The sequence below is a fragment of the Calonectris borealis genome, chromosome 1 (assembly GCF_964195595.1).
Source record: "Calonectris borealis chromosome 1, bCalBor7.hap1.2, whole genome shotgun sequence".
NCBI lineage: Eukaryota > Metazoa > Chordata > Aves > Procellariiformes > Procellariidae > Calonectris > Calonectris borealis.
In genome coordinates this window covers 55,810,251-55,819,644 of record NC_134312.1, presented here as the reverse complement: position 1 = coordinate 55,819,644, position 9,394 = coordinate 55,810,251, and positions in this window count along the sequence as shown.

The following is a 9,394-nucleotide window of genomic DNA, read 5'->3' as shown; positions in this document are numbered from 1 at the left end:
ACAACCCTAACACACATCTTCTCATGCCTGACCTGGAAAGTCCATCCCACTTCTGAGAGCCAGGTAAGTGTTTTGTCTCTGCAGCCTCTCTGCTGAAACAGCCAAGTGGCATACCAGCGAGAGGATAATGGGTAGCCGTGCACTAGCAAGTGGAAGGGAGCCAAAAAGCCACTTCAGTTTGCCGCTCGGGCTGCAACCTGTGCTTTAAGCCCATGCGACGCTCCAGATTCACATTCTCTCTGACGTTTTATTTCATTCCAGGTCTCATGCTATACCTGCTGCCGCAGTAATCAAGTACCCGTAAGCAGCACACAGAGACATGTGGCTTCCTACTGATCTATTTGCTTCCTCTCCCCTGTTGCAAAGGAACAGTTTATGCAGGGGTATTAGTCTGTTTTACATTAATTTCTAGAACTGGGACAAATGACCTGAACTTTTGACATTTCTGAAAAAAGTTAAATGATTTTGATCTTTCTTAGTAATCAGAATAGATTTACTTTTCATTTAAAACACCAAATTTCCCTCCTAAAATATTTGAAGTCGTTACTGAAATGTTTTCTTTACCAAAGCCCTGCAAAGCTCAAGATTATGAATAACATTTTGAATATAGAGGTACAACGTTGCTCCATACCAATTAAAAAAAAAAAGAAAGCAGTCACATTTTCACACAATAAAGTAATTAATTTTGAAAACTAGCACTTTCTATTAAAAATTATTGCATTTAAAAACCAAATGGTTTCCAATAACTCTAGACAGTGATGGGGGCAAAGAAAAAACAGACCCTACCCCCAGCTGGATGGCATTCCTCTCTTTGGATGCAATGTGGTAACATTTGATTGACGCATCTGATCCATTCCAAAACTCCAGGCGATGTTTTAATCATCAATGGGCAGAATCCTATTAATTTTCAGGGAAAAAAAAAATAGAAAAACAGAGTAGAATAAGGAAGCAGGACACAGAGCACCTGGCGTTTGTCTAGCAGATCCAGCTGATTTAGCTAGATCCGTAATAATCAATAGATTAAAGACTGAGTTGATGGCAGAAAACTCACATCTACCAGTATAAGCCCCTTCCTCCCCTCCACCCTCTTTCTGCCATCTCAGCTCAACCCAGTCTCCCACACAACCTGGAACATTAGTCCCATACCGAAGGAAAATAAATAGGAATAGGGAAAGGAGTGGGAAGAGATAAACCAGGGTAAATAGGAGTAGCATAAAGACCCCATTGGCATGCAACCAAGAGCCTGCACAGGCCCTTGCTATGGCAGAAAACAGGAGATCAGGCACGTACGAGGAGATGGCAGGACAGCAGATGTGAGAAGGTGAAGGTTCAAGGGGTCCCTGAGCTCAGGGGGTAAGAAATGGCAGCAGACAGTACAGAAGTGAGCCCCTGCATGCACAACGAGCTCAGCCTTCAGAAGCAGCAACACACCAGGCGACCCACTAGCTTGGTGTCTGCTGTGATAGGCATTTTCATTATCGACGGGCATGGTAAGAGAAATATAGTGTGAACCTTACACACTAAACAAGGCTTCCCAGTCCACCCATAAATTCATTTTGCTATCAGCCAAACCCAGATCCACAATATCAGCCACTTTTGCTCTGAAATAAGCCTCCACTTACAGTCTTGCACCGAACAGTTGCCATTGTTTCATTTCAGCACTGATGAGCACTGCAAACCCTCAGGACCTGCCAACATAAGAGGCGGCACAACCCCGAGAGGAGCTGACCCGTTCCAGCGATGGCCAGAAGGCCAGCATCATCAGTGTGACCCTTCCAGTGGGCCAGCTGATGCATCAGACCAGCCCATGTCCCAGTCAACTGACCTGGAGCCGGGCACCTTCCCACTAGGAGTGGAAACGTGGCTGAATGGTCAGCAGGACAGCTGGGAAATACTCCTGGTTTAGCTGGCCGGCCGCCTGTTTGGGAACGAGAGCTGCACAAAGGTCACCAGGCACATTAGTCAGTCACCTGGTTGTTCATTGCATCTGTTCTGTGTTCCCAAGTCTTGGGAGGATTAGCAGCAGAAAAGAGCTGGATGGAGAAAAGTAGGGAAGGCAAGAACAAGCTGACGTACTGCAAAGGGAAGGGAGCAGCAGGCTGAAGATGGGATCTTACAGCAGGAAACGTGATTGCTACAGTGCGGAGCAGGAGCTGGGGGAAACGGGAGGGGGCTGTTAGCAGAAAGAAGGCAGGTGAAGGCATGCCACCGCGGGGAGCGGGAAGGGCGTGTAGCCCAGGTCTGATAAATCAGGTATTGCCGCCAGAGTCTTACACCAGCCCTTAAAGCCTCTACCACTGATTGGGAGGCTCTAGGCTCAGCAACAAGCAGGATCTGCCACAAGCGTGCCCGCCCAGCAGCTTCAGGTAGTCATTTAAGGCATCTCAGGTCCTGACCATTAAGTACCCTGAAGATAAGGACACAGACGTTGAATTCGACATGATCCGGTCACGTGGAGCTCGCACAATGAGAGAAGGATATGCTCCCAGCCCTGACAAGGACTGCACAGCTGCAGCTCGCACCTCCCTTAGGCTCCTCAGAGCAAGCAGTTGCATACCGAGCCAGATCGCCTTTGTAACGAACCCCCCCAGCCCATCAGGAGGGCCTGAACCCTGGACCATCAGCAGTGAAAGCACAAACCTCCACCTCACGCTCTAAATAATTAAACTCTGTGGGAGCAGCAGCAGACTCATAAAACTCTTACACAGACCAAGCCAGCCATTAATGGGGGTCAAAGATGAACGCGCTATTTTTTTTAAGTGTGCTTTGATGCGTGGGGAGAGTGGTGAGAGGAGATCTTCATTACCCTCTCTGGTGCCTGATGAATTTTTCCTTTCCTGGCTATCAACACCTCCTACTTCCACCCGAACCCCATACTGCTGGCAATCATCCGGACAGCCAGAGACAATTAGAAGGTGTGTTTGGATGACATCTGTGCTAGCTGGTCACCTGCAGGTAGGGAAGCAAGAGGCCTCGCTGAGCAAAGCCAGGCTCTACCAGAAGCTCAGCCGGTGCTTATTAAGAGGTTTGGGTTTCACATGAATGCCGCCGGGTGGAATCCCAGGGCCAGCGTGATGCCGAAAGTCATGCAAACCACAACCTCGCACACCATCTCCCCTACAGCAGGGCACGGAGCAGAGCACAAGCCAGTAAAATCTGTCGGGATTATTAGCTTGGGCTTGGAGCCAGAACTGGGAGCTGCCACAGAGGCAGGGAGGCTGCCTGCAGCCCTGCAGGTCAGCGGGAAGGAAGTGGAAGTCCCCTGGCAGGCAAGGAGAGGCAGCAGGCAGGAAAGGCAAGACACAGTTGAGAAAAGGTCACAGAAACACTATTCTGACCCGCCCCTTCTGCCTTAAAATACATATACACACACGCGCGCGCGTGAGCTTCTTACTACTCTGCTTTGTTCAGACATTTTAAGGAGAGCTCTGCTCTTCCCACTCCCTTTGCATTCTCCCAGTCCACAGCAGTTCTGGAAATGGTTATTTAGTTTCCATCAATGAAATCCTCGGGTGGAGAGAAAGGAGAGCAGCTTGTTTCAGGGAAGGAATCACCACATCGACACAGAAAACTCCCCCAGCAGCACGCAGGGATGTTGGATGCTCTATCGGCAGTGCCAATTCCAGCCTGCGCTGGCCGAGCCTCTGCCAGCCTGTTTTCTCTGCTGCGTTTGCTCCGGGTGGAGGAAAGGCCACAGACTGGCAGTGGCTCTGGGATCTCTGCTACTGTGCTGAGAAAGTGCCTAGGTGGCAAAGCCAGCTTTTATTTATTATTTATAAGTAGTCCTGGTAGATGCCCCTTTTTTCAGGTCACTAAGAACCCTCTCCCAGCAAACCCCGATACTGGCGCTTTCAGAGGGAAGTTAAGAGCTTTACAAGCAACACCAGCACTCATCTTTCACAGCATGGCAAAAGCAGCAGCTGTTACTTCCATTATTCTTGGAAATAAGAGGGAAAATAGCTAGGACTCTCGAGCCTTGGCACCTCTTCTCTCCCATCGTTTGGCTACCAGAGCTACGGTTACTATTCAGGGCAGAAGTGCTCAGCAGGGCACACATTCCAGGGGGCTGAGCCATCCCGCGTGGCCAGGCTCAAAATGGCAGACAGCGATGAATTGGATAATTAGAAAGTACAACAGAAACCGCAACATAAAAACAAGCGGCTTCTATTACAAGAAACGGTTCTATGGCATGGTTAGATCCATCACCCCATATGCTAGGTCGTGGTGGTGCCTCAGGAGCCTGCTGCTATTATCTGTTTGCAATCACATTTCAGCCCGTCTTTCTGCTTAATGCACGAAAAGCAGAGCTAATCAGATTCACTCTCTCTTTCTGCTTAACGTCTCCAGTTCCCAAGCATGCTCTGTACTGCTTCCATTGATGTTCAACTAACACTAGCCAGGAGCATGCAGTGAAAAAAAAAAAAAAAAGGAACTACCTATTAATTTTAGTCCTTCTTTCCACCTATTACGCCTAAAATTCCTTCTATGCTTGAGCTTTGCAAACAAGAGTCAGGAAATTCCCATTTCCCTCTCTACACCACACCCGGCTCACGTACGAGCTCCCTCCTCCAAACTGCTCCTCCAGTGGTGTCTGGGCAATTAATTATAGCACAACCTATTAGGCTTTCCTCTCACTCTCTGGGACAGCTTTTTTAAATATTTCCTGGCTAGGAACTTCCACAGAAGGATGTCTTCTGCTGGCACTGTAATGGCCCCTTTTTGTTAATCTATCTGAAGTGACCATCACATGCTCTCCTCCCCCCTCTCCGCCAGCACTATTTAATTACTGCAGTCCTACATGGGAACTCTAACGTGCCCTCGGCATTTCCAGGCTGAGGACAAACAGGGCCCTGGAACGGCTGCTTCTTTCACTGCATTCCTTCACACTCCACAGGGCAGGTGGAGCATTGCTAGAGTCAGCTACGATACCTGGATCTTCGCTAGAGCAACCAACACAACAGCAGAGAAGGCCCCAGACTGCGCAGATTGCGTGACAATTCAGCGAAGAGATCCAGGAAAAGACTGGCTTACAGGAACACCCATCATCATGAGCCAGGTTAAGCAGTGCAGGAGGAGAGTCACCCATTACAAGCACAATTGAAGATTTGCCAGAAGAACAAAAAAAAAAAAAAAAAAAAATTCAGCAAGTATTTACAGGAGATGAGAAAGAGATGTAGGTGGAAGACAAAAGTGCCAGCATACATATCTCTATCCAGAAGGAGAGGAAAAAAAGGGAGATTGCAGAGATGAAACCCCAGACAGCCCCCCCCCAGCTAATACCCACTACATCAATCAGAACAATGGCAGCTCTGGAGAAGACCCCGATTATCCAGCTCCTTCACTAACATCTTCCCCAGAGGCTGCACGCATGTGCAAGGGGATGGAAGAAAAACATACTTCTCAGTGAGATTATTTACAGCATTTTCTATATTGCCCCCTCTCTTATAAATGTGTCTTTTAAAAAAAATATTGCAGCTGGCTTATAAGTGTGTCAGATTTAAAAAAAACATATCCTTGAAAACAAAGACACTTTGTGCTCAGCATATCCAGTGGCACCATTATTTCATATCAATACACTGGTTCTTTCCTTTATTCACTCCATCCTTGGAACACAAATCCACTGTAACAGCCACCCAGTGTATAATCTTACCATGCAAAGCAACACAACCCTACAATAATCTTTCACTTGCCATAATGTCTTCACATACCAACAAGAAGAATTTAGGCTTAAATGCTTAAAAAAAAACCCCAACCAACTGCAGTACAGCATGAAACAAATCTCTAACAACTCTCAAGTTGGAGCAAATTCCCTTGACCCTCCCTACTTTCCCTATTTGAAAATGGCTGCACAAACATTTCTAATTTGTGCACCACACTGATTGCAACCTGCCCCTCCCGCCAGGTACGGCCGCTCGGTCGGTCTACACATGCATACGCTCACTGCATCCTGCTGCCTCTGGCACACTACTCCTCACTGACATCATCTTCACCTTCATGCTGAATAAAATTCACCAGACAGACATAGTATCTGCTCCTTTTGCCATAAAGCAATCACTGCAGGCCAGCAGACGTCTCCATCTAGTCTCCCAAACGCACACTCTGACCTGCACCGTGCCCCTGCTAAGTAGACGCTGGGGTATGCATCTCCTTAGGTGACACATCCCTCCTTCCCCGCAATCAGCAAGGGCTAATACAGATACACTGATACACCAACACCAAAGCCAAGGTAGAAACACTGTTCACGCTGGTCAGCAGAAGCAAAGTTCGCCTTGGCCAGTCCCCACAGAGTCTGAACTTCAGCACACCCCTAGCTTGATTGCATCCCCGGAGCGAGACAGCACTGTTCTGCAATACCACAGCAGTGTCCCGCAAGGCCTTCCCAATTTCTGCTGGTGCCTGAAAATTACTTAGGCAGTAGCACCTGGAGCAACTGCAAGCCACAGTTCAGAGATGGAGAGACTTCCTCCTGGTGCCGTAGTACCCGACTTCAGGCCTGGCTCACCAGGGGCGTGCAGAAAATTCTCCGCATGTTCCCCTGCCCTTGCCATTTATCCCAGGCCTCAGGGACCACCTGGTCTCACCAACTCCAAGGCCTCAGCCCAAATGGCTGCCATCACCATATTTGGGGAAGCTCTTTCATGAACTCAGCCTACAGCTATCTCCTCAGGCAGTCTCCTTTTGCCCTCTCATACGGGAGGGTTATGGCTACTATTTTTTGAGCCCTTCAATAATAATATATGAGCCTAATAATAATAATAATAATAATAATAATAATAATTCTTAAGCTCATAGCAATGGGCTGTTAGCAATGGGCTTTCAGGAACTACGGTATGTCTCTTACTGCAGAGGCAGTGAAACGCAACCTTTTCCCTTTTTTTCCCCTTTTGAAAATACTGCTTGGGAATGGAGTCAGCATCTGGACGCACACAAGTATATCCCGGGGAAAGAATGAGAGGAGTGGAGGGTTAGGGAGGGACCTGAAAATGAAGGCTGAGGGCGAGGTTTCACATTACAGCTGAACCAGGCTAATAGTTCACTGCTGCCAAAAAAGGGGGGCCCCACTTCCACCTTTCTTTCATTCCCTACCTTTCATTGCTGGCAAAACAAATCTCGCCCCTCCTGCGCGGCAGCTCTGATACTAGCCTGAACCTGGTGAGCAGGTTCAGCTCTCTGTCCCAGGAGAAAACTATTCATTCTTTTATATTTTTGGGCAAGTCAGCTTTCTGAAAGCTGAACAAGCTGGATCCATTTAGCACGAGAGTGGGCACAAGGCAAGGAATATGGCCACAGAGCCACGAGCAAGGCATGACCACCCCTCTTAGAAGCAGCAAGTGGTGAGATTGGTTCAGCCACAGCAAGAAAATCCATCCTTACCCACATGAAACTGCCGTTTCACCCAACAAGTATACTGGTCAGCACAAAAGAAGGGGCCTAGCTGAAAAGCCTGCAATAGAAGTGTTTGCTAATAATCTTAAAACAGGGAGTTTTACCTATTATTAGGCTCTACCTACCAATAGCATTTCTGAACTGGATGATGAAGGCAGGCATGTAGGTAAAGACTGACACTAAAACTGAGCAGACCCAAACCAGAGAGAAATATCAGAGGTACTGCAGGATTTCCAGTAGTAATTGTGCCCATTTCTAAATTGGACTCCGTTATTATCAAACAAGATGGCTGCCTTCATCACTATGCTCAGAAATGTCTGTTTTCATTACAAACTTAAACAATTAGTTTCAGGGGTGCTCTTGATAAAGCATTTTTCTTTCCCCATCAGCCTCTACATCATCAGATGAACAAAAATAATGCAGTTCTTTTCGATTAAAAAAAAAACAAAAAACAAAAAACCCAAAAAACCCAAGTCCATATTACTCCACTGTCTTTATTCCTCTCCACCTCCTCTGCTCAATTACTAAAAGCAATTTACAGACAATAAATGTAACTTCACAGCTGCCTGTATGAAGTATTCCCTTCATTTTATAGATGAGGTTACAGGCTATACAGAAATTAATATCAGCGAGGTCTACTTCAAAGCTGGATAAGCAGGAGGAACAGATGAACTCTTAAAGAATACAGATCATGCCTGTACCCTAGTAAAACCAGTAATAAACAATTAAGGATGTTACCAGTGGGATATAAATTCCTTGAATGTATCTGCTTAAATACAGTAACAAACAAAAGCTTGCTTTGAGGTTTTGCTTGGTTTTATTCTATTTTTATTAGGGACAACATCATGAGATTTCAGATTTACCACTCAGCATCCCATAAACCAAACATGCTCGCTTTACTAGTAAACACATGCTTAACTGCTAACCTCACGGACTCAAAGAGGACTGGGTCTTCTCAGCTGGTGCACGATCACCAGGAATCTGCAGCTAGAAACTCTGTACATAATTTTAATTGATGAAGATAAGCAAGCTAGGAGACAGTCCAATGTTTTCTGCCACAGCCTCACTGTATTTGGCTTGGCTAGGAGGAGCAAAAACCTACATCTATTGTTAAAATTGCCAGCGGTGACTTTGAAAAAGCACCAGGAGTAGCAACGCTAAAGGAAAAAAAAAAAAAAAAAAAAGGGCAGTTTTGTACAGGCACTCTTCTGATGATAACTGCTCCTTAAGGCTTAATAAAAATGCATGGCCAACTTTTCTTCTTCCACACATTAGTAGAGCTCAGAAATAGCACCTGAGTCTAGTTACACAACTCAGCAGGCCCAGCTTCTCCCAGGAAGAAAACACCACTGGCACACAGGTACTCCGAAAGCTGAGTCATCTGAACGGTCCCTTCAAGGGAAAATAATCCTATTAAGAATTGGGTTGTTGGTATTGAAGACAAAAAGGAGTGTTAATTTTGGCACCCCTTAATTACACTGGTTCCACTCCGTCCATTTACTACCAAACCTAACACCTGTAGGTTAGTAAATTCACCACACTCCTCCATCCATCCCCAAGATCCTTTCCTGACACTGTCCCCTCTTCAGCCAACAACCGCTTGGCATTGCCCGTATGTTTCCTCATCCCTGACTAACACAAACTAGTATTTGTACAACCACAGCACTTGGAAAACTAATTTAGGATTAAGGCCTTCACTTCTAGCCTGCATACAAATACCAGGCATGCTTAAACCAACAGGGCGTTGTGGGATTCTGTGCTATGACAAGCTTAAAACCAAAAGCCGTATCATGCACGCATCAAAAAACAGATAGGCTTCAAGATGGACCTAAAAACCAAACACAACACAAAGGATTTGGACTTGTAAAATCTCTCACATGGGGAGAGCTGATAAACACAATAACATTTCTAGCAGAACTGCCATTTTCTGCATTTTCACTGCAGCAAGTACAGATGTTTGTGCCCACTGATACTTGTGCCCTTTTCACCCAAGCCTGCAACGGCATCA